The sequence below is a fragment of the Protopterus annectens genome, chromosome 4.part0, assembly GCF_019279795.1.
Source record: "Protopterus annectens isolate FY-2018-M chromosome 4.part0, PAN1.0, whole genome shotgun sequence".
Classification (NCBI taxonomy): Eukaryota; Metazoa; Chordata; order Ceratodontiformes; family Protopteridae; genus Protopterus; species Protopterus annectens.
Window position 1 is genome coordinate 797,526,185 of NC_056733.1, and position 27,000 is coordinate 797,553,184.

Below are 27,000 nucleotides of genomic sequence, written 5' to 3' on the forward strand. Positions count from 1 at the left end.
GACCATACAGTAGTAATTCCTGCCACCACCCAGCTAATATTATCAGCTACTAAAAGGTCCTTAAAAGGGTGTCCAATTATTACTCTGCAATATTATAATCCAATGGTAGTATGACACATAGTAGAGGCTTAATTTGGAGCGACTTAGACAGTAAAATCTGTAAATATGTAATGTAGTTTAGAGGTTAAATTATCTCTACATAAACCAGCCACAGGTAAAGGTTTTTAAAATATTTAATAATAAATAATTAAAACACAAGACAATACTACTACAGTGCTATAATCCTACTTACATAGATAAAGCATAAGCAGTGCTGGGTTAGATGTCCAAGATCAAAATGCTTTCCAGTCTCTCACTCAACAATAGTTTTTAAACACGAACCAACACCTCTGCTGAGGCCCTCCCAAATTACATCATTTTGACGCTTAGGTTTGGAGTTCCCAGGCCACAAACTGCATTATTTAGCAAGCTAACACCTGCTCAGGAGACTACAACAATAAAAGGCATTTCACATATACAATCTATCAGAAACCAGAGCAATAAAGCACCTTCCACATGTAAATTCTGGCCCTTAACTTTAACCTTAAAACAATGGGCTTGAAACCTTTATCCAGACTCACTGGAGCCGACTTGTAAACATCAAAGAGATTCATAAGATCTTTTCAGCTTCACAAGACACATTTGAAATGCTTGGCTTGGTTTTCCTTACAGCAGATGGCAATGTTGCAACAATCTTGAAGTTCACATTTTACAGTGTTTTCTTTCATTTAAAAACACAAGCCTGTATTTTACATTTATTTATACAATTGATAGAATTATGTATCAAATTCTATTTGACTAGGTTGGCAGCCTTCACCCATCTTAATCCAATCTTCACATGTACAATGACAGGTTTCAACTGTGTTTTATGGTAAATGGGAAGAGATAGCCAAGTAACTGGATACTGGGATGGCTGCAGTCAGGGGGGTGGGGGCTCTGGTCCATTATTCTGCTTAGGGTCACACTTGACCATGATTTGGTTCTTCTCTTATTGTTCAGAAACTGCACATTAGTACTTAGTCTCATATGAATGTCCTATATATTTTTCTCTATTTAAACTAGGTAAAGGGTAACACAGGAGCACTGTTTGGTTAAGCAACTTAATTAAAGTCACACAGTAGGAAAAACAGAAAGAATCAAACCCTGTACCACTGACTACAGGAAACAATTCACTGAGAAGTTAAAGCTTTAATCTTTTGCACTAACTGCCAGACCTTCAATTGTGTGTTCACTTTCTGGTAAATTATGAGGGTTAAAAATCATTAATTTTTATAGTTAGTCAGTAATGCCAACTATTAGATTTTCATAGTTTTATGTTCAAATATTGAGAAAATATTTGTTCCTGGAAAACCTGTTCTGTTAACTTTTGGAATTAATTAGAATAGTTTGTGTCTTATCTGTCTCTAATTTTGGAGCACATCACTGATTTGGCCTCATTGATTATGCTCTGTCCGTCATTAACTTGGTGTCAGCAGTGCAAAAGGTAGCACCCTCACCTTTGGTGCAAAAGGCTATGGGTTCTCTTCCTACACCATGTAGATGAATTGCTGACACTGCAGTGTAGCACTGGGGGGGGGGGGTTGCACTGCACTGTTGAGTGCACTGCCCTTTGGATATGATGTTAAAAAGAAGTCCCATCTGCATGAGTTGGTGATAGCTCAGGTAGATGTAAAAGCTCCCATAACACCTATCAAAAAGAGTAGGGCAAGATCCACAATGCCCTGGGCAAATTTACCTTAGTAGTATAAATTTCACCAATACCACCTTGGGTCTCCCCTGAAAAGAGGTCACTAGCTTACTAGGACTAACCCAGTCAACAAGATGTAAATTAAACATTTTTTCAGGTAAATCACTGAGGATTACTGTGAGTCAGTAATGTTAGTCATTACAGTTTCATAGTTTTTATTGTTCAGAGAATGCATGTCCATGCAATACATACTGTTCCTTTCACCACCATTTACCTACATTGTGACTTTGAGCAAATCCCTTAACCAAACAGTGCTCTTGGGTTACCTCTGATAAGCAAAACTTTGCCTACTGGATTTACCTGATTGCCAGTACATAAAATAACAATATTTAAAATGTGTCCTTTTTTGTCCCCCATTATTTTTGGCTTTGTCCAGAAGTATAAGAGGTGTTCAAAAGCTGTTCCTGATTTTGTTCCTTGTTTCCAATTCTTGAACTAGGAAGTTAAGAGGGCAGAGAAAATTTGCACTGTATGGTTCTGACATAAGTGAGATGAGAGACATTTCTGGGCCATTATTTATGTATTTATTCATTCCAATGATCTCAAGCAAATATATGACATGTAAGTCATACAGCATATGTAACTGACATGCGTGTGTGTGCTCGCATGTGTGTCTGTGGGTCAAAGAATGAAGTAATAATAATTGAACTGGTGAGCAAAGCTAAGGACATTTGTCACTGAGAATTTGTAACTATAAATATATATATATATATATATATATATATATATATATATATATATACACATATCTATATATGGATCTAGGACGTTTGCTCGACTGAGCAAATGACTGAAATCCAAATGGCTGAGCGTACTTACATGAAAGTGCTTTTCACCGAAGAAGCACTTTCACGTAAGTATAACTGTTGCCAAGGTTGCGGGTAAGAGAAATTTCCCTTTTCTCCATTGTAATGCAGTCTCGGAGGGAGAATATTAAAATAGGGGGGTGTGGGAGGCACATGGGGGTGCAGGGTGGGCAAATCCCCCCTGCTAAAATGTAAATGTAGTGGTTTTTTTTGTCACACGCTTTAATGAAAGTGCTTTTTTGATAAAAGCACTTTTGTTAAAGTGTGTTCGGGTTTTATGGATTTGGACATTTGCTCAGTCGAGCAAACGTCCTAGATCCATATATATATATATATATATATATATATATATATATATATATATATATATTCTAAGACAGAGACTATGAAAATAATTTGCTTGCGTATACATTGTGTGTGTGTGTGTGTGTGTGTGTGTGTGTGTGTGTGTGTGTGTGTGTGTGTGTGTGTGTGGTGAGATGCAGGATTTTATACTGGACTTTTTCAACTTACCCTCAAGTCTCTAATGTTTGAAGAACTGGGTGTGTGGCAAAACACAACATATTACAACTGCTGTATAATGTTTTTGTCTTATAAACAGTGTAAAAGGAAAATTTTATGTTGTAACCAAGTGATTGTTCTGACAGGCAAAGAAATAGTGGGGGTATCAAACAGCTTAAAATACCCATTTTAACCATGGAGTGGGCTTCCTTCCTAGTTGTTAGTAAATATGTAATATTCTGCATTTTGAAGATGGAAGGCTGACTATGCCTACAGTTTCTTTAATTCATAGGCTCATAGGATCATATGAGATTACTAGGCTATCAACCTGGAGGTCATTTTAAGCCTAGCCATTTCAACCCAATGTAATACAATATAAGTCTTAGTCAGTACCCAAGATTGCATTTAGTGATGGCTGCCCATGTCTAGGAGGGTTGTGGTTGCTATCCCCAGTTAGAATTTATGGCGCCCCATCCACTCATCCAGGTTCCTCTTGAGCAGTGTCATAGAGGTGCTCTGTTTCACATGAATTGGAAGCCTGTTCCAAAGATGTGGCAGTTGCTGGTAGATAAATCTGTCCCTCCAGCATGTCTTATTTAAGTTGCAACCCATATTTAAGTCCCTGGAATTAGGTTTGAGTCTTGGGTTGGTCTGTATGCCAATCACAAGTCTCCCCTAAGAAGTCTATATGATACAGAGTTTACTGACAGGGATTTTAGTCAGACCATGTAAAGCACATGCTGGAGGCCCTTGATCTTCTTTGTTAGAAATCTTTGAGGCCTTGCTGTAGATGCTTAGTACAGTACATACCGAATGGGGAGTTATACTCAATTATGGGCCAGATAAGTGTAGAGTAGGTTTACCTTTATATGTGCGTTCTGCTCATGGGTGAATGACATAAGCACAAAAGGATGTTTGCTAAGTTCGTAAACATTGAAAGAAAAATGATTCAAATGTGCATTGAGCAAATGCACAGTGACATTTGCTCATTGCAGATTTGGCATTTTAGGTGCGGATTGCACTATAGTGGGGATCGAGAAATGGATCCTTTCCCCGCTGTAGTGTGATCTCGGAGTTAGTATATTAAAGTAGTGAGTGTGGGGGGTGCAGGGGGGCTTGCCCCCTGCATTACAATTTGTATTTGACTTTTTTTGTTTGAAAATCAGCGAATATGCTTTTTGATTTGCTGATTTTCGAACATCAGAAACTGTCACGGTTTTGTGTTTTGTGCTTTGGATTCGCTCATATGAGCAATCGTACTTGTGATTTTTGGGTATGTAAAGGTAAACCTGTAGAGTATAGGGGGTTATAAGTTTGTTTGCTCTTGATGCGATGCCTGTGCTAATTGAGTAAGCTATTTGGAAAGCTTTCCTTACAATGGTAGACACATTGTTGTTTGAAGTTAAGGTTGTGGTTAACCTGTGATCCCAGTTCCCTTACCACTTCATGGGTACTTAGGGTATTGTTATTGATTTGATAGTGTGAAGGTACATTATTTGTGCCAAAGGAAATGATGATGCATTTCTTTGCATTTAGTTTGAGACTGGTCCATGTGAGACCATCCTGGAGTATACTGACATAATTTGGGGATTCAATGATTGCACCTAGTTTACAGTCATCTGCAAACTTGGTTAGCCACCACATTTTAGTTCTGACCTGAACTTCTGAGAAGTATTTACCAAATAGTAGGAGCCCAGCACTGACCTCTGTAGCACCCTGCTGGTAACAGGTCCACTGGTTGATATGGAGTCACCCACTTTGATAGTGTGTGTCCAGTTTGTGAGCCAGTTAGCAACCCATTTTATAACGAAGAGGTTTACATTCAGTTTCCTAAGTTTATCGGTAATGCCTGAATGCAGAATTGTGTATAAAGCCTTTGTCAAGTCGAGGTATGCTGTGAGCACATATTTGCCCCCATCAATAGACTTGGTCACACTTTCCAAGAAATCCACCAGATTTAACAGGCAGGATCTGCCCTTCATGAAGCTGAATTGGGTAGGATCCAGGGTTTGGAGGTTACTGATGTCTTTATTTATCCAGGTAAAAATGCACCACAGACAGTTAAAGGCAGCTTGCCAAACTAAAACTTAACAGCACAAAGAAAACAAAGCTTGCCCACCACAAGGAGGTTTAAAGCTATTTAATACTAAAAATCAGCAAGTATAAGCAAAATAAAAACACAGTTAAACATGTCTTAATTTATGAGGTCCATAATTATATGTTCCATGGCCTTACAGATGAGGCTGGTCAGGCTTATGGGTCTGTAATTCCCCAGATCAGTTGCTAGGCCACCTTTGTAGAGGGGAATAACTGTAGCTGTTCTCCATTCTGCAGGAACAAAATCTGTAGTTAGGCTACGATTGAAAAGAGTACTTAGTGGAGATGCTAGTTCATATTTTAGTCTGTTTAGAAGAGAGCCTGGGATGTCATCTGGTCCCATAGAGGCTGTGTTCTTTGCTTTGAGCAGGGCTTTGAGGTCCTGCTCTTCAGATTTGTAAGGTGGGGGGAGCTTGGGGGAGGGTTTGTTGGAAGTTAGGAGGGGATAAGGGAGTGAAATGTTCATCAAACCTATCCGCTAGCAAGTTTGCTATCTCTGTGGTGTTAGTGTGTATGATGCCATCAGTTCTGCACATGCTTGGGTCCAACCCATTACGAGATGGTTTTTTGAGTTATGCTACAGAATTGGAATTGATCAGACATAGTAAAGCTTTGCTGAGCCTAATTATGCTGGGTGCCAAAAAAGCAATTACTAGAAAATGGAAATCAAAGTCTAGACCAATTTTACTAGAAGTAGTGAATATTGTAACAGAGGTAAACAACTGGAATTGGAGTCTTTAGAAAAGGGAAGGAGCAAACTACATAGGAGAAATGGGAATTGTGAGAACAATGTATGAAGGGCAGGAATGAGGTTTAAGAGGCAAGATTTGAATGAACCATATAATGCTTAACTGACAATGACTGGATGGTTTATAAGTGATGTATAATGTTTGCAACTACATTTGTTTCAGTGGTGTCTGTGATGTAAACTGTTTGCAAATAAAGTGGTATCATTTTTTATATTTTTCGTTTATATAAATGTAAAATTGCCTTTGTCATATGTGAAAAATTTAATAAATATGTTTGGAGAAAAAAATTATTTTTTATGTGTAGCATTTCATGCAAAGCAAAACAAAAAATGATTTATTTATGCCTAGCATATCATACAAAAATGGGTCTTGAAGTGCATTTTGGGGAAAAATACCCCTCTTAGATCACATTACAACAGCAGGACCATTGAGATACAATAAGCATAACTCCTTAATGATTCTGATACATAAAAATAATCAGAGTACAAATATGTAATGAAATAACTAACATATAGGCCGGGATTCAGTAATCCTCTGTGTAAGACTAAATAAGTCTTACACGGAAACGGCAGCCTAAGAGTATGATGTCAGCGCGCCATGCATATTCATGAGGGTGTGCTGAGTCAACTCTAAGGCTAACACGGAGCGTGCACGAGTGCAGGGGGTGTGTCAGACTGCTGAGCAGTCCAAATATCCACGCCCCTGCAAGTGCCTAAATCTGCAAATGTCACCAGATATGAGCGAGTCCACTCAAATGTGTATATCCCCAACACTACACTCCCCCACATTCAAAACCCCTGTACAAATGAAATAAAATGTAAAACAATTATTTTTTTGTTATTCCCGATATAGCTGCCCGTGTTTGTGCGTGTGTGCGCAGGTGTGCCCATTGCTTAGCTACAGTAAGCAGTTGAGACATCGAAGAGGATAATAAACCACTTATATGCAAATTAATCCAAATAGCAATAGCGTAGTGGTAGAGCCTTCGCACAAAGAGGAGGCATTCCCGGTTCGAGTCCCACCACTCCCCTTTCCATTTTCTGTAGGAAATCTGTGCATAAAAATAATTCCTGACATTTACCTTTTAAATTTTATTAAAATGCATTGAAATGGCCTATGTAGTAGTGAACAATATTTTAAATATATATAAGAAGGTGAAACAGTCATGCATACTAATGAATGCATAAGTAACCTATCTTAAGCAATGTGAAGCACTGCTAAGCAATGTTTACCAGTATTAAGCACATTTAAGAATAATTGCCCATAGCTAAGCACTGCTTTAACTAGCACAATGGCTTTGCGTGTAGCTGCGCATCGTGCCAACTAGCGCAAACAAAACATGTTTGCGCGGAGATGTGCACCGCGCTAACTAGCGCAACGTCGGGCAACGTTGGGCAACGTAGAGCAACGTTGGGCAAAGTTGAGCAAAGTCAGCTAAACACAGCCACACCTCCTAGCCAGTCAGGCCAGTAGTAAAATAAAAAGCAATGACAGGCCTCGAACCCGGGATACTGTGCACCATAATCACAGTACTGAACCACTAAGCCATGACAGCTTTTGCTGTTCATGCACTGTCAACATACATATACATATTAATCAAAGTTTACTCAGTGCTAAGCAGGTGTGCACTCAGCTGAGATTTTTCAAAACCGGCCAATCACAAATAAGTGTGGGAAATGAGGCATATTTAAGCTCCATAGGTGGGAATAATTGCCATAACTGGTTGTAGCTCCCATCTGCAGTCAGAATGGCTGGTGCTGGAGAGGGCTCTCATTTTTGAGTGCAACGGTGGGGCATTGAGGAGTCAAAAGTGATGGTTTGGCTCCTCATCCATCATCATGATGCAAGACTCCTGCAGGGCCAGTTCCAAGGCACTGAGTACAAAGCGGAAGCCTGGAACCATCTAGCACATGATCTCACCAGTGCCACAGGCATCCCTCGGACTGGTGAGCAGGTCAGACACCACTACGCAGACCTGAAGAGATGGAAGCAGGACCAACTGAACCAATGGACACAGGAGGCCCATGGGAATGAAAATGCCCCAATACTGAGTAGGTAGCCATGGAATGGAGTATGTAAGAATTGCTATTGTAGTCTATATAATGGGCAGGTATGTCTCAATATCCCTTCATTTACTTCACAGCTGTAGGTGTCCGTGCTGCGAATCAGCAAGCCTATGCAGATAGGCTGCTAAGGCTGCACCACCAGGCAGGTTAGTAATTATTCTGCATGTATTGTTATATAAAATAAGTGAGAGAGCCTGAAAAAAGTGTTGTAGCCCAATAATAAAGGCATAATAAGTCCTGAATAATTTCTCTGCATGTACTGTTATATAAAATAAGTGAGAGAGCCTGAAAAAGAGTGTTGTAACCCATTAATAAAGGTATAATACATCTTGAATAAGTCTTCTGCATGCACTGTAATATCAAATAAATGAGAGAGCCTCTAGAAAAGTGTGTAATGTAATTAATAAAGGTATAATTCCTGGAGTGTGTCTGTGTCACTTACTTTGAAATGTTGTTGTACTCTTGCATTATATAAATAGTACTGTTGTATTAAGCGCTGTCAACCCACACTTGGCCAGGCCCATATAAAGTGGATGAAGGGAGTGCCAGTAGCTGTGAAGCATATATACAGTCCTCAACTGTTGGTTAATGGCTGGCATGCATAGGTAAATCTGGCACACGGGTAGCTTGTTAATGTGTTCCCCAGAAATGTCAGTGTGCTGCTAGAAATGTAGGGGCTGTAGAAATATAACTGATAATGTCACCTGAACACATCCAGATATGTAGATATATAAATATAAATAAAATATATAAATACATAGCAGTAACATCTGCATCCTGGACAGTTTGTATGTCAGATACAGGTCAGGTATATAAGGAACTAGCCAAACCCATTTCACAACTTAATGCACGTTGCCTAGTGTAATAATACATGTAGGGGATATACACCTGCAGTCAATAGGAATGTAGTGTAAACTATAAGTACATATAAGATGTTAATGGAGGTATCTTTTTACACCCTACTGTATGTGCATAAACAATGCAATTCCACACCTCAATGGGTATGTCTAATCTCAAAACATTTGTTGGGACATATGTCCTATTGTTTTATAAATATCTGCATTTACTTTGATGCATGTGCCCTGTTCAAACACCACAATCTTGGTGGCCTGTTGCCACCAATCAATCCTGCATGCTGTTGGAATGTCCACTGTTGTTCTATATATGCATGTGTTATGCTTGCTGTTCAACTGTTGGAACTCTGGTGTGTTGGGTTAATGGGAATATTACTGCATGCTGTTACAACTAATTTGGAATGCTGTTGGCTGTTACCAACCCATATTGTCATTAAATCCTACTAAACATAGAACGTATGGGAAGGCCGGTCCCAGCGGACCCACCTGTCCCACCTCAGCTGGCGATGGCACCTGGCACCAGCAGGTCCGGTGCCCAGCCCGGGACCTCCTCCTCCATTGGCTCTGTGCCACCTTCAGGTGGAAGCACTGCAGGGGATGGGGCTCATCCCCCCATGCAAGCGTGGCCGGAGGAGGGCCACCTATCACCCTCTGAATGGTCCAGGCTGTGGTGCATAGGGAGATCCAGCGTTCAGTCGCTGATCCTCTATGCCAGCTCGAGGCAAGAGTGGCATGACTCACGGGTGAGCCTGCCCCTCCTACACAGCCCCCAGCACAGCCACCCTCTGGGCTGTGAAGGTGCAGTGGTGACTGCCCATGGGTGGGGATCTCAGTTCCACTGTTGCCATCTGTGGGCTCATGGGCTTGCGATTTCCAAACATCCTTCCCCGTCAATGGTGTTCACCCACCCCATGTGTCATATTCTGCCCCTGTATGCATCTTGTTTGTCTTGTCTGTGTACCTCCCCAACCTACCTCCCCAAATATACCTACTTCCCCTACCCCACATTCCACTCTCACCTGAAAAAAAAATGGGCAATCTGCTCCCACAAAAAAATTACGCCCCATACATAGCTGCCCATTTTGCACACATGTCCGCTGGACACATAAACTGAAATTTAATTGGCAGTACAACATACTTTGTTGTCCTCACCCCTCTCTCAGGGGTTGAAGGTTTCAAAATTCCCTCCAAATTTCTAGTATATGCACAGCTGTTGCTGTTAAAGAAATGGGCAGCTATGGACCTTCCCTACACCCATCCTGCACATCCCTAGCTGTTTTCCCTACTGTCTTTCCCTCTTTGTGCCCCTTTTTCACCACTTTCCTATCTCCCCATTTTCTTTTCTTTCAAAGAAATTAGCGCGGGGGTTAGCGGGAGTAAGCACTTTTAAGCAGTCATTAGTGGGTTTGCGCAAGTGTGCGCATGTGTGCGCTTAGCTAAGTATTGCTAAGTGTCACGCAAACCCACTTACAACTGCTTAAAAGTGCCTTAGTCAACCTGCATGTGAGGGCCCTTGTTCTGCTCAGCAGCAAAATAAAACACCACTGTCAGTCTCGAACCCTGGACCTTGGACACACTAAACTGCATGAAGTACCACTAAGCCACAGTAGATATATAGCAGGTTGTTGCTGAAATATATATATATCATGCATCAGAATGAGTGAATGTAAAGGAAAGATAGGAATGCCATAACACAAAACCTGTTCTGTGGAACTTTACCAGCAGTTGTTGTGGAATTGCATTACATGACTGTGATAACAGAACCAGCCATTCTAGCAGTAAATAATGTTACAGCAGCACTTTACAACCCCCACACAGTATCATAGCAGGACAATCCCCACCCAAATGTACAAAATACCTGTGTGTTCAGGGTCCAGCAAGGATGTAGGTAGGCATACTCAGTACTGGAATTGTCCAGTTTTCATGAGCATCCTGTGATAATGTCAACAAAAGAAAAGCACAAACTGTGCAGAAGTGAGTACATTAATATCCACAGTATAGCAGTTCCCAAACAGTTCATGTGCCAAATGAAAACATCTCAATAACTATGTATGTATGGCAGCTAATTGTATAAGTAGAAAAGAAACTACATACTCCCATGTATCTTGTGTTAGCATTTGTAGGGGTGAGTACAATTCTACACTGTCAACTGTGTACTGGAAGTGGCAACATTCAGGTCTGAGTACAACATTCAAATCACTGGCTACACCCCTAGCATCAGTTAGAAGAAGTATACCAACCTTCTGACTTACACAACAGTGTCCACAGCAAACAAGCATGGTCCCCACTTTGGAAAGCTGAAAGGGCTATGCCTACCTGACTTAGCAATTTATAGCACTGGGTTGCTATGACAGTGAGTACTGCAAGTACCACACAGCAGGCTGCATGCAATTGCCAAATGGTGGCCACCAATTGGTGCAGAGGCCATCACATGCACATGTGCAGATACCTATAAAAGCAGTCTGTACTTGCTGTCCACACATGCAATCATTTCATTGCAGGTACGGAGGGAGAGAGAGAGAGAGAGAGACGCAGATGCAGATGCAGACAACAGCAGCAGCAGAAATAAAGAAAAAAGATAAAAAAAATATATTGAAAGAAAAAGTGATATATTGAAAAAAACATAAAAAAAGAATATATTGAAAACAAAATAATATATTGAAAAAATATATTGAAAAAGAGAAATATATATATATATAAATACATATTGAAAAACTAAATATATTGAAAAAAATATATATTGGAAAAAAATATATATTGAAAAATAAATAATATATTGAAAAAAAAAGTATATTGAAAAACAAATATATCTTGAAAAAAATTAAGATATACAAAAGAACATCAATTACAAAAGACACTGAACCAACAAATACGAACACATACAAAGGAAAGGTATGTAACAGCTATGTATTTACTGGCATGTAGTAGATGTTTATGAAGAGTACTCTACATAGTTTGAATCATCCATATGTGGCAGCAGTACGTATCAATGCACAGATGCCCTGCATAACTACTGGCATGGAGAAATGAGTGTGTAGCTGTGTGCAGTGGGATGTGACTGTGACATATGTAGTTCAGCATTAAATGTCAAACATCTGATCCATGTTATCTGTGTTCTGTACAGTAGTGTGTACAATGTCTGTTTGGGGGAGTAGCACATATGGTTATATAAACATGGATGTGACAGAGTAACAAATGCATGATAGCCATATTAATGTGTAGCTTAGCATTGGCAACAGCTGTACCAGGCTAGTATGCTAACCTAGCATTTGCAGCTATATATACACCCTCTAATATTACTGTGTGCTCACATGTGACACCTGTTCATGTTGCAGCAAGGCCCAACAGGTCAGCCGTGAGGTACACAAACTTACAACAGTGTGTACCTTGTGTGTGTATGGCACACACATATGGAGAGATCTGTCTGTGTCAGATATATTAGCATCTGTACATGTGCATAGAGCAAGGGACATACTGCAACTGTTTGTGAAGGGTGGACATATATATGTTGTTGAAGGTTGTTATGTGCATATTTCTATGTAGGTTGTAGTGTGTGGCAAACAAGACAGCATACAGTGCTGGTATATGACATGTGGTGGTTAAACGTTGTGGGTATGATTCGTCAGGTCTGCAGTGTTGCAGCCAGTGAGGCCTGCTAAAGCTACATGGGCTGAGAACACCTTCAATGCATTCCGCACAACACTGTGCAATATTATGACATAACTGTATACCTCACAACCTTTGCATAATTGATATCCCCACCATGAAAGGTGGACTGTATATGTGCCTATATGTATCTCTATATGTACACCAATGGATGTTTATATGTATGTGTGTGTGTGTATATATATATATATATATATATATATATATATATATATATATATATATATATATAGAGAGAGAGAGAGAGAGAGACAGGGTCATATTTACTGCAACAGATGCCTGGTGACAAAGCCATGGACTCAAGCTCAATGTTGACACTGCATTGGCATCCCTTCTTGCAAAAACTCTGTACCCATTAACTACCACATAGGTGGTAGTCTACTTAACACCGAAGGTGTGATAAGAGACCATGGGACACAGGTGGACAGTAGTCTCCCCTCTGATGATCACAGTGCCACACTAGTCATGTCATCTGTCTACGTGGCACACATCATCACAAAAGGTGTGTCATCCAGGGAAATATAGGTCAGTGTTCCCCTCTACTCATCACACATAAAGCCCATTATAGAGTACAATGCCCCATGTGGTATGTACCTCACAAGACATCTACAGCAACTGGAAATGACACAGACATACCTCACAAAGAGTAATACCGGCCTCAAACAGATGCCCTATGCAGACCGTCTCACAAACCCACAACTAGACTGTGTCACATACCGCCTACCCAGAGGTGACCTCTGCCTAACATACTAAGCTATGTCAAACCCAGAGCTGTTGGACATGCTCCACGTAAACAGATCACAATCCCTATGAGCTACATGCTCTAGGGACCTAAACCTTTTGACCACAATAAACAGCACATGCTGGAGGGATAGATTCCTATCTCAGAGACATCCCATACTCTGGAACAAACCACCTATCCATAGCAAACAAAGCTCCTAATTAGCAGTCATCATAAATAATCCTGAAGATTGTATGGGAGATAGTGAATACACCCAGGCAATCACCTCTGTGGCTCTGCTTGACAGGGCCACATGAAATGTAATTACCTGTGTGTCAAAGGCCAGGGTAGCATATGGCTAGACTTCTATAGGCCCTAGGGCCAATAGCCTATTACCTACCTATGAAGCGATACACACCCACATGTACTTGTTGCAATAATTGCTATGTGAGGTTGACTGAGTGTGATGGTGAATGTGTTGGTGAATGTGTCAGAGTTCTGTATATGTGTGATAGCTTAGTGGGAAACTGTTTCTGTCATGGTATTATGTGTCCTAGCTGTGATCCCAGCAAAAGATGTGTATGCAATTGCTAGGCAGAAAAAGCAGTATGCCATATGGTCTGACGTAGTCCCTTGTTGTCGACTGGGGTGTCCCATTGTAGGCTAAAGCAGTACATGTATGCTTATTGAGTGTTACTGCTGGTGAATCCAACTCCTGTATGAACTGTAGTACTACCTGAAGCTGTATGCCTAAACAGCACAGTATGGTGTATGTCCACATTTCTTGGAACCACTGTTTTGTGTGTTCCCTGTAGTCCTCACAGATTACATACCTCAGGCATAAGGTCTTGTAACTACTGACACACAGTACTGTAAGGTACACAGGTAAAGGTCATCTGGGTTGCCATACCTTTGTGTCTGGTATGTATGTCTGATGTGTGTGTGGGTATGCCTGTACCATGGCCTCGGTCATATGTGTGTTACAGGATATAAGTGCATATCTAGCAACATGTATAGTCTAGTACAGCAGTATGCCACCTATATTAACGAATGTGCACATATGTTAGGCAGGGGTTTGCCATCAATGACTAGTGTGGTATACTGGTAATACTGTAACTGGACTTTACAATCATTGCAATGGATTACATATTTCTTGATGCATTAGCTTGATATATACCTCCTGTGGCTAGGTGGTGCATTGTGTCGCATACAGTGTGCCATGTACTGTTGTATAGTCTTACATACTGGTTTATCTTTGTTGCTGTGCAAAACATGGTTTGATATATAGAGTGTGCCAGGCACTGTCAGGCAGTTGTGGGTTGAGAACTGATATGTGGTATTGAAAGTGTGTATCTTCTGACAGCCAATAGGTTGCTATATATGGCAGTTAATTGATATCTGTACTTTAGAATGTTACGTGTGCCACATGACTTGCTCACACATATTGTTTCATTGTCTTCCAGGGTCATGTCCCACCATCGTAATCCCACCTATAGCACGGCAGAGGAGGAACAGATCACGATGAGCTTGGTGCAGCACTATGCCCTGCTGTTCTCCAGAACCAGCCAGGACCAGCATGAGCGGACTGCGCTGTGGCAAGATCTTGTCCATAGGGTAAATGACATAGGCATGCATAACCGGACATATGAGCAGGTACGCCATCACTGCAGTGATTTAATTAGACATGTCCAGCAGCATGTGTCTGATATCCACAGACAACAGCTTGCCACAGGTGGGGGGGTAGCCATCCATCCCCCCTCACCAGAGTGGAGGAGCTGCTCCTGAGCCAGGTGGCTCCTGGCCAACAACAACAACAACAACAAGTAACATGTATCATCATGGAGGCCGGAGCCACCCAGCAAGTTGACATGGAGCGTGCAGGTAACATGGCATAGCTGTAGACTACTGTTACCTCTATTGGTAGAGCATGCTTATGTGAGATGTGTACTGTGTAGTTAGAAGATGTGGTGCCTAGTGTTGTGCAATACTAATAATTAGGAATATAATCTGTAGGCCTGTGACTGTCAACCATTGTACTACTGTAAGATTGCAAACACACAGTAGCAATGCCACAGTTGTTGCCACTGACAAAGTGTCTCATATCCTTGTAGGTCCCTCTGGTGTGACAGCAAGGCAGCAGACCCATGCTGGTGAGTGTGTTCTACATTTAATATTGCTAATTAAATGTGCATGTCATAGGTGAGGTGTAGGCCATGTACACGTAACACACCTAATGCATGCTGTGCATGTTTGCTGTGAGACTATGCACATCCCAGTAATGTGGGTAGCTGCCTAAAACACATACAATACACAGAGCATCCCACACAATTGTGGCAACACTGTAGTGGACATTGGATAGGCAGAGTCGATACACATGCACACAACATACACAACTTTGTCATATGCAGTACACGTTAACATGCTACACATGGCGTATTCAGACACCCACTGTAAGGTCACACTACAGTATCCCAAATGTCATCCACACAGCACACATAATATACCTGAGGGGTAGATGCCTCTCATGTGGCTGTGCGACACTCTTCAACACATAACACATTCATGTTAGGCAATGCCCCCTATTGGGCACCTTACAAACCCATGTAACAACTGGCTGTGAAATGGTGAATGTAGCCATGGTACTGCAGTTCCAGTACAGCATGGTATGTGCCGGTCTGGCACACATTAGTAGCCTTGAGTGACCACATGATGCTGCATGATGATGGCTCATGGTAGTACACCCCATCCAGTTACAGTGACCACAGTACTACACATAGCATTAACTGCTATGCACCTCAATGTTGTGTGTGTGCAAACATATGCACCTATACACAATATGCATAGCAATCACCATTTGTACAAAGTGACACATATATGTCTTGTAATGCTATTGAGTGTATAGGTCACATGACACACACTGTGTATGTGTGATGTTTAATGTTGCAGTTGTGTTGTAGCATGCCATGTCATGTCTGGCACTGGCATGTCCACAATATGTCCTACACTCACCATAACCACTGTACAATGGCTATGTTGAGCAATGGTATTCCATCAGGTATACATGCACCACTCATCCTGTGTGTATACATAGCATGCATGTGCTAAACCTGTGTCCACAATTATCTGCTAAAGACACAGATGCTCTAATCAGAAATGGATATCTATGTGACACACAGATACACATCCAGCCATGGTATGTATACCTGTGAGTGATGGTGCACAGGACATTGCAGAGCTTTTAATACTTGCACAGCAATGTTGTGTCCATGTACACATTGCATTCCAGGGTGAGGCCAATCACTGAACAACAACACACATGCATCAAAGCCATGTATACTGTTATTAGCAAGGGCTGTCTACACCCGCACTGCATGCTGTTGAGAAACACACATCCTGCATGCTGACACATGTGATATAACTGTTTGCCTTGTGATACTGTACCCCACCATCACCCGCTATTGAGTATGTTCTGGATTGCTGGTGGTGTGTGTGTGTGTGTGTGTGTGTGTGTGTGTGTGTGTTTTAGTGAGGAGTGCATTTGTGTGCATGTGTGCATGTGTTCATGTGTTCATGTGTGCATGTGTGCATGTGTGCATGTGTGCATGTGTTCATGTGTTCATGTGTGCATGTGTTCATGTGTTCATGTGTGCATGTGTTCATGTGTGCATGTGTGCATGTGTGCCGACATCATGTACAGGTCGTAAAGTGTGTTTCCTGTCTTCCTCTCACAGGTGCTGACTTTGGGCTGGTTCACTGCAGCAGGGAAACTGATGTCACTGAGCAAAATAGTGATAATGATGATAGGTGTGTTGAGGCACAGGCATGTTTGCCAGGGTCTGTCGTTGGGCCACCAATCGACAGTACACAAGTGTCCACCCCATCCATGCACACAGTCATACTGCCAATACATCCATCACCAATGCCCTTAGCTGAGGGACAGCGTACAGTCGGCATTGGCCAGGACAGTGTGGTATCCATGGCACATGCATCCCGACACAGCAGCCATACCCAGATGTCTGGAAGGGTACCACATAGGCAGATGTCCAGGGGTTCTCATCGGAGCACTGCTGCTCATCATGCCACTGGCAGACATGCCACAGGTCTTACAACCTCACACATGTTCCAGGCTGTCATGGAGGCACAGGCACATATGGAACGGTACACCAGACAGGGACTAAGGGCACAGAGGGCACATAACACCGCCATAATTGACAGTATCCATGACCTAGCAGGTGCCATCCGTAATTACACCGAGGTCACTGATAGACGTTGGGGAGAGACATTAGATGTCCTCCGCAATGTCATGTCCATGTGTCAGGACAGTGCGGGATGGTTGAGTCATCGACGTGGACGTATGCCAGCAACATCAGCAGCTGGCAGTTGCCGCGGATGTCCATCAAGTCACAGCCGCTCCCGTAGTGCCAGTACCAGCCCCAGCAATGTTGGGGTGGGCTGTCCATAGAACATCCTAGAAGACCATGTGCACGTGGCTCTGGACAGTCCCAGCAGGGACCTGGGTCCAGTGTACATCCATCTACCTCTGGGGATAGTACCCAGTCTGGCTTAGTACCTGATAGTGTCAGTAGCACCCCTGCCAGGCACAGGTACCGTATCCGTGGCCAGAGATGGTGATCTGTAAAGCCTGGCAGGTACAGTCTGTGGCTGTCCCACAAATACCCGTATATGGCAGCCACATGGTGGAACTGTGTGCATGCAGACACACACACACATAAACCAGACACCTAGGGCTAACACATACCACAACAAATGACATCAACATTGGCCCATAGCAGTGCTCTTGCCCCTCACACACACACACACACACACACACATACATGTCGATTGGATGGCTCACTGTAGGCCTCTGGCAAACCAACAACACACCCTGTGCATATGATGAAACCTGTGCCACCTCCTGTCATCTGTAACATCGATGCAGGAACAGGCTACCATGGTGCTGATGCACAGGGTGACTTTATAGCAGTATAGCAATGTTAGCATGTTGTCAGCAGTAGAGTGTAATGATATGCTTGAAGGTGTAGCTGAGCAGGCATGATGCATTAAAGCTATGATTGTCAATGTAGTATTGTTTACACCAGGGTTAGTTCCAATAGTGTATTGTCCACCCACGTGCCACTTGGCTGATGTGTGTAGTATTGGCAGCATGTGTTAGAGAGTGGACAGTATGTGTGGGATGTGTGTAGCACAGATTTGCAGGTGTACATTTGTGAACATGGTGGAGGTGCACTGTCTGCATGTACGTGCATAGTGGACACATGGGCAGGGTGACATGCCCTGTATTACACAGTAACACTCCATAGTTTCTATTGGTGGCCAGTATGCATTGTACTACACACATTTCGGAACCTGACTACACATGTGTGTATGACATGGTTTGACACTGTGCTGTGGGTGATACTGTTACTATCTGTCATTGTTTTGCATTCTGGTAGTATACATAACTTCAACAGCCTGACCATAACCAATCATTAGATGATGTCTTGACAACTGACACACAGATGTAGGACACACAGCAACATTTGGATCCTTCAGGTACTATACTATGCCAGTAACCAGTGGTATTCACCTGCACCCATTACTGAGACCACTCCTGTTTGGCATATAGCTCTCTTAGGTACAAGCAATCACAGTAGGGATATGTCCGTCCACGTCTGGTAATGCATACTGTGGCCTATAATGCATTCTCCAGATGACACACACATCCTCCACAAGGGTATCATACAGACAGATACCTGTTGTCAAACCCATGCTGTAAAGCTATAAGCCAAACTAAGCATAGTCATCCACCTTTATGGAACATAGTATCCCCACAGTACCACATAGGTAGTAGCCACCAACATGATGAACAGGTACCGATGTGTACATGCAACCAAGTGTTACATCATCTCTCCTTTGATAATCACATTTCCAAAGGTATTTTGAAATCTCTCGGTGGATCACATAAGGAATGAGGGGTCTGCATGCATATCCACAAAGGTTGTTGTACACCTATAATGAATAGTCATCATTGACAGACTTTGCTGCATTTGAACAGGTCTGACATATACCTCGGCCATAAACCCTCACTCACACAATTCAATAGAAACCGTAATGAGTGTGTGTGACACGGATGACCTAGGCCAGGGATCACTGCAGTGGCTGGCCTTGTCACAAGCATACAGATGTGACCTAAGGTCTGGGAAGCAGCAGCACAGTCTGGCAAAGATGACAGCTGTGTTCTTGGAGAAAGCAGGGTTCCCACACATGCAATAATTGAGGTAACATGTACATATATGTATTTGCCACACAGCTACCTCACATGTGCAATGCATACTGATATGTCATACAGTAGTAAAAGCAAAACCCACAACACATTGACCAACAGTGTCACACACATACAGCACACACACTCACCAAGTGCAGGATTCAAACCCCTACCTAACTACTTCATGATACTAGAGGAGTATGCATTAACACGATGCGCTATACACATTACTGGGAGTTCTCTTTTCCACAGGTATATTTGTAGGATGGTGACATCATCAGACTTGACAAAGATAAGTATACCACTTGTAAGGTGTTCTACTACTCTACAAAAAGGTTGCTCCTCTCCAAGGTAATTACACACAAACACACAGTTGTCAAGTGCAGGATTCAAACCCCTACCTAACTACTTCATGATACTAGAAGAGTATGCATTAACACGACATGCTATACACATTACTGGGAGTTCTTTTTTCCACAGGTATATTTGTAGGATGGTGACATCATCAGACTTGACAAAGATTACTTTACCACTTTTAAGGTGTTTTACTACTCTCCAAAAAGGTTGCTCTGTCCCAAGGAGACCACACACAAACACACACACTTGTCAAGTGCAGGATTCAAACCCCTACCTAACTACTTTATGATACTACAGGAGTACACATTTACACGACGCACTATACACATTACTGTGAGTTATCATTTCCACAGGTATATTTGTAGGATGGTGACATCATCAGACTATACAAAGTGGGTTACATTAGGTGGGCTACATAGAAGGAATGTCTAAACACTTTGGCCATGTGGTCATCAAAGGGGGGTTTACTATCGACCTGTGTCCCCAGGGCCATAATGACTTTCTCCATACATACTGGATTACCACCTATGTGGTAATTTGTGTGCACTTTGTTTTACCCAAAGGGGATGACTATGCATTCTTTGGCATTCAGCTTGAGGGCATTGTTTTGACACCAGGTATCTGTCTCTGTAAGACACTTCTGGAGGATGTCTGTGTCAGCCGAACAGTCGATTATGGACCACAGTTACCAGTCATCTGCAAACCTGTTCAGCCATACACCTCCCATGCTTGCCTGTACCTCTGAGCAGTATCTACTGAACAGGTGGGGTCCCAGGACCAAGACCTGTGGGATGCCATTTGTGACTGGCTTAGAGTTGGACATGGCACCCGCAACTCTGAACATGTGTGTTTGATCTGTGAGCCACTTGGCCACCCATCCTGTGACATAGCTGTTAATGTTCAAGCTGGTACACTTGTCCATGATGACAGAGTGGGGAATGGTGTAGAAAGTCCTTAGTGAGGTCCAGGTGGGCTGTGTGGACTACTTTCACCTCCATCTATGTCCTTGGTAACTGTTTGAAATAAGTCAACTAGGTTTAGGAGCCAGGATCTGCCTTTAACAAGGCAAAGTTGTGTAGAGTCCAGTGTCTGGAGGTCTCCAATGTCTCAGTTTATGGGTTCCATGACAATTTGCTCAATAGCTCTGTAGACCAGGCTGAGTAGACATATTGGGCAATGGTTTCCAGGTTCTGTTGTGGCACCCCCTTTGTGGAGCTGGATGACTGTTAGTGTATGCCATTCTTTGGGTACATAGCCTGTGGTACGCTTGAGTCTGGACAGTGAATGTAGGTGAGGGTGTAGTTCCTTTTGGGCCTAGTGTAAGACGCAGCCTGGGACACCATCCAGTCCCATTGATGCTGTGTTCTTAGCTTTGGTGAGGGCTGTCTTTACCTGCATGTCCATGATGTCTGGGGCTCTGCATCCTTCTGTGATGGACACAGGCCCTTTTGGGGTGATGGGGGGAGTTTACACTGAACTTGTCCTCCTGGATGTGGGCAATGAAAGTTGGTTTGGTGTATTTCTTTCCATGTTTCAGTAGCTGACAGCATATTTGGAAGTTGACACCTACATGTCTGGTATAGCTACCGAAGGCTTTGTGGTTGTTATTCTTACATTCCTTGGCTATTTGTCTTTAGAAACTGTCCTTGGATTATTTTATGAGCGATCATTGTTTCTTCCTAATAATGATCAGTGATGCCTTTCCTTTAGTGAAGTTGGCTCTATCATGTGTTCATTTCCTCCTTCTGTTGTCTAGCTTATTTATGGCCAACAACCACCTGATTGTTGTCCTATTTTTGGAGGAGTGCATCTTGGTTTTATTTGTGATGTCTCATTCCATGCATCCCTGTAGATGCTCATAGGATGCACTTGTAAATGATTCTGCAGATTGTATACCATTATCCTATAGCAAGAGGTCTTTGGAACGTTCCACTTTGGTCTTGGGAAGTGTGCAGTTTGCTTTTGCAAATGTCTTCACAGTGGTTTCATTGACTGGGTGGGGGTGGGATGTGGATGTCCAGTGTGATTACTTAATGATCTGATATTACCAGCGAGGGGTTTATCTCTGTTGTGGAACACTGGTACCCCATGTTGGTGATGATCATGTCCAGTATGTTGTCACCTCTAGTGGGCATGGTGACCAGCTGTTCCAGGGTGTTAGAGTTTTTAAACTCTAGGAAACATTGGGCAAAGGACGTTGTACATGAGTAATTCTCCCACTCAATGTTTGGGTAGTTGTAATCTCCTCATATAATGGTGTTTGATAGGACCTTTATATTTTCCACTGTTCTCAGAATACTGAGTGAGGTTCCTGAGACAAGGTACATGATCTGTAGCAGGCTACAATCTGATGAGCAGCTTTGCCCAATGTTAGTTGCACTTGCATGGTCTCCAAGGCCTCATGCTGTGCCACTAACCTGAAGGTGTGGGTATCCATAAGGTAAATGGGTACACCCCTTCCTTTTGTATTTCACTCGTGGTTTTGGGTCCAAAGGTCAGAGGGATTGTGAGTGTTTTACGTGGAGCATGTCCAACAGCTCTGTGTTTGACATAGCTTTGTATGTTAGGCAGTGAACACCTCTGAGTAGGCGATATGCAAGGGAGTATGGATGGAGCATTTTGAGATGGTCTGTGTATGGCATGTATTTCAGGCCACTAATGCTCTTTGTGAGGTATTGCTGCTGGCTTTCCAGTTGTTGTAGTTGTCTTGTGAGGTACATAGCAAAAGTGGCGTTGTACTCTATTATAGTTCTAGTGAGTGATGAGTAGAGGGGAACAATGTCCTCTTCTATTCTGCATGAGACACATTTTGTGATGAGGTGTGCCACATAGGAGGGTTTCCTGACTACTGTGGGAATGGGATTATCACAGTTGTGTCCACTGTCCACCTGTGACCCAAGGTCTCTTGTCACACTTTCAGTGTGAAGTATACTACCACCTATGTTGTAGTTCTTGGCTACAGAGTTTTTAACAAAGGGGATGACAATGCACCTTTTGGCATTGAGCTAGAGCCCATGGCTTTGACAACAGCCATCTGTCTCAGTGAGGCCCTTTTGTAGGATGTCCACATCTTTAGTGTTTACAATTATGGCTCCTAGTTTGCAGTCCTCTGGAAACTTCAGTAGCCACAGACCTTCCATGTTAATGTTTACTTCAGGGAAGTAGATACTACACAGCCTGGGAAGTTATCTGGTCCCATGGCTGCTGTGATACTGGCTTTGGAGAGTGTTTTTTACCTGTGCAGCCATGATGACAGCAACTTTGCAGTCTTCCATTATAGAGATGTGCTCTTTCATGGGTGAGAGGGGGTAAAGTTAACACTGATCCTATCTGCCAGGATGTTGGCAATATCAGTTGGCTCTGTACATTTAGTGCCATTGAGCTGTAACTCAGAACAGATCTGAGTGTAACCATGACATGGACCTGTCTGTTGGGCAGAGATCTCCTGAGTAGACAGTATGCAACAGAGTACAGATTGGGTTACATTCAGTCTTGTTGCATGGGGCAACTATTTGAGGCCAGTAATCCTCTTGTTAAGGTACTTCATTGGTCTTTCTGGCTGCTGAACGTGCCTAGTCAGATTCATCGCAAGTGTGTTGTGGTACTCTCTGACAGGTCTGATGACTGCTGAGTAGTGGGAACCTCCTTTGACCTACATGCACAGACCTTGGCAGTTTGTGTGAACACATAGCATGATTTTCTGACCACTTTGTGAATGTGTTTCTGGAAGTAGAGATGACTATCCACATTTGTCCATAGATCCCTTATTATCACATCCGTATTTAGCCTGTGTGAGCATGCCCAGTATGACCTTTCAGTATGTTGCTGCCTGACATTTGCTTCATTTCTTTAAGTGTGTGAGCATGCCCAGTATGACCTTTCAGTGTGATGCTGAATGAAATCCACTACATTTGTTGGAGTGTGTGAGCATGCCCGGTATAGACATTTATACTATATGTGTATGGAAAATCAAGTTGTATTTTTACAGCAGGGCTCACCTTTGTGTCATAGATCAACAGGGATCATGCTGTGCCTGCAGGGCTTCCATGAGACACTTTGCATAGACTTATCAACATTTCTACATACAGGGGGACAGCTATTCTTTGTACATTTCTACCTGGGGCACACCTGATTGTTACTGTGGGTGTACATAGGATGAGGGTTTCACCTGACACTTATACACATTTGCTATGCCTGCACTGCTATGTACAGTACACCATTTCAGTCTGTACTGTTGCCTATCGTACTGGCTTGAGGCATACTACTGTACTACAGATCTTAGCGTCCAATGTCATGTATATTAGATTGCGACTTCATAGCCTACACAACCCACATCACACCGCCTGGCCTGATGTTCTCTGTCTGCATAGGTCTGTGAGGGAGGTCACCCATATGCCTCTTTAGGGGCATGATACAGCATTTATTTGTGTTTGCATTAGTGTACAATTGTCCTGCTGTGTCTGTGCCACTGAAATGCTATCATGGCTTAGTGGTTCAGTACTGTGACTATAGTGCACAGTATCCTGGGTTCGAGCCCTGTCACTGCTTTTTATTTTCATGCTGGGCAGACCAGACTGCTTAAGGAACAGTAAAGCAAATATGAGCATGTTTAACTGACTTTGCTCAACTTTGCCCGACCTTGCCCAACATTGCTCAACGTTGCCCGACGTTGTGCTAGTTAGCACAGGCAATTTTGTTTACATATACTAAATATTGGTAAAAGCTGCTTAGCACTGCTTTATATTGCTTAAAACATGGCAATCATGCCTCAGGTGGTGCTGCAGGGCTGCCTATGTCAGATGCACATACTACACTCCCTATACATGTTTGGAAACAGGTAGTGTCAAGTTAGGCATCCCTTTTATTTTATGTGCAAGTCAGAGAGAGGTATCATTTCCAGGGTTCCTACTGAGCCAGTGTATGTGCTATGCGTTGCCTCTTTGCCAAGGCCAAGGCATACTGGGCACGCCTCCTTCTGCCTACTGGGGCAGGCTCAGGTTGTTCCTCCTCCGAGTCACGCTGTGCCTGTGCAGGCCTTGGCAATGGTGGGGGGCTGTTTGGCCCTGCCCCATGCTGTTCCTGCTGCAGCTGTTTTCGCAGGATCATATTGTGTAGCATGGCACATACCATGACAATTTGGGTACATGTAGTTGGTGAGTACTGCAAGGCTCCACCAGATGTGTCCAGGCACCAGAACCATGACTTGAGCATCCCAAACACACGCTCGATTACATTTCGTGTTTGTGCGTGTGCCTCATTATGGAGTTCTTGTTCAGGTGTGTGTGCATTTCTGATGGGTGTCATCAGCCACGGCTCCAGTGCGTATCCAGCATCCCCCACTAGGTGACCATCAGGGATGTCCCCATTGGCAAATGTCTGGTACAGCTGCGACAGATGCCAGATATGGGAATCATGGTAGCTTCCAGGGCAGCCAGCACACACATTCAGTATTATGCCCTGGGCATCGCACGACCTGGCAGTTCATGGAATGGAAGCCCTTGCGGTTGATGTAGGCCCTACCACGCTCACCAGCTGGTGCTTTGATGTGTATTTGCGTGCAGTCAATTGCACCCACTACCTCAGGGTATTCCACTATTTGCTGGAAGAGACGCATATTGCTGGCCAATACCTCATGGGAATTGGGGAAATATACATGATCACCGACATGTGCTGACATGGCATTCAGGAACTGGTGCAGTACCCTGGATGCTGATGCCTGTGAAATCCCCATCATATCACCAGTTGGTCTCTGGAAGGTACCTGTTGCTAGTATTCTTAGGCCAACACATACCTTGGTTTCCACTGGGATGGGTTCCCCTCTGTTGGTTCTGTGTGTGAGGCATGGCCTGCACAGCTCAACAATTTGCTGCAGGAGCTCTCTGTCCACTCTATAGCGCTCCACTATCTCCAGCTCATGTAGCCCCTGGTAGGTTACCCTGGGTCTGTACACTCTTCTCCATCTCCTCACTGTGGGTTGCTCAGCAGCATTCGCAATGGCACCACCCTCAGCATCTTGCACATGTTGCCTTATAATAGCAATGGCAGCCCCTAACATTTTTTGTCTCAGTTAAGCTTTTTAAGTTTTCACTTCTCTTTGTAGACTGCAGTGTTGCAGTGTTTCTGAGAAAAACATGGGGGAATGTTGTTTGCAGAGTTTTAAGTGCTGGGCTGGGCTGGGCTAGTGTACTGCCTGTGTAATTGGCTGATTCTGATTGATTTCACCTGGCTGCTCTGCTAGTTCTCCTTGGTTAACTTCCTACTGCTACTTTTCCTTCCTTTTCCCTTTCTGTTTCCACAGGGGGCAGCGCAGCGCAAACAAGCACAAACACGCGCACACGCGTGCACACAGGCTTACACAGGCTTAGGCGGGTGCACATCCGTGCACACAGGCTTAGACAGCCTTACACAGGCTTACACGGGCACACACACGTGCACACAGGCTTAGATGGGTTTACAGGCGCGCACATGCATGCACACAGTGTAAGCAGCTTTGCAAGAAACTTTAGTGATAGCCACGGCGTACACCTTCGGTTTCTGGGTTTCAGTTTAGACAACTGTAGACACGCCTCTTCCAGTCCTGAGTAACTCACAGCAAACACATGCCACTCTGCTCCAATAAGCTTACAGTCTTTGATACATACCCCCTCATGATGTCACCTATCTTCTACTCTGTTACTCCCCTAATCCTACTCTTACACTCTAGGGACATGGTTCACATGGCAGGGAAAATTGGGATTCACTATCCTTATACTCATTTGCATAGGATTGCCTACTAATGCTTGGTTACATCTCTCAGACTGAGCTTCCCCCCTTAGCAACCACTACTCAGTAGCCATGTTGTCTTCAGCCTGCCATTCACCTGCATGGCAGATGAATATTTTGAATAAAATGCCTATTTTTGGCTTTTATTTTTTTTTCTGGTTTTTAGAGCGCCGCACGTTTGCGTGGTGCTGCGCTACGCTTAAACATCGGAGATCGGGGAAAAAATATTTTTTATTATTTTGCAACAGATAAAAATGCCAATGGCCTTATATTTGGCCATTGGCATGCTTCCTCAACTGGATGCATCCTTTATTTGGAGCTGTCATAGCTCCGTTTTGCTATTTGCAGAACAGTACTCAGTTACCAACCG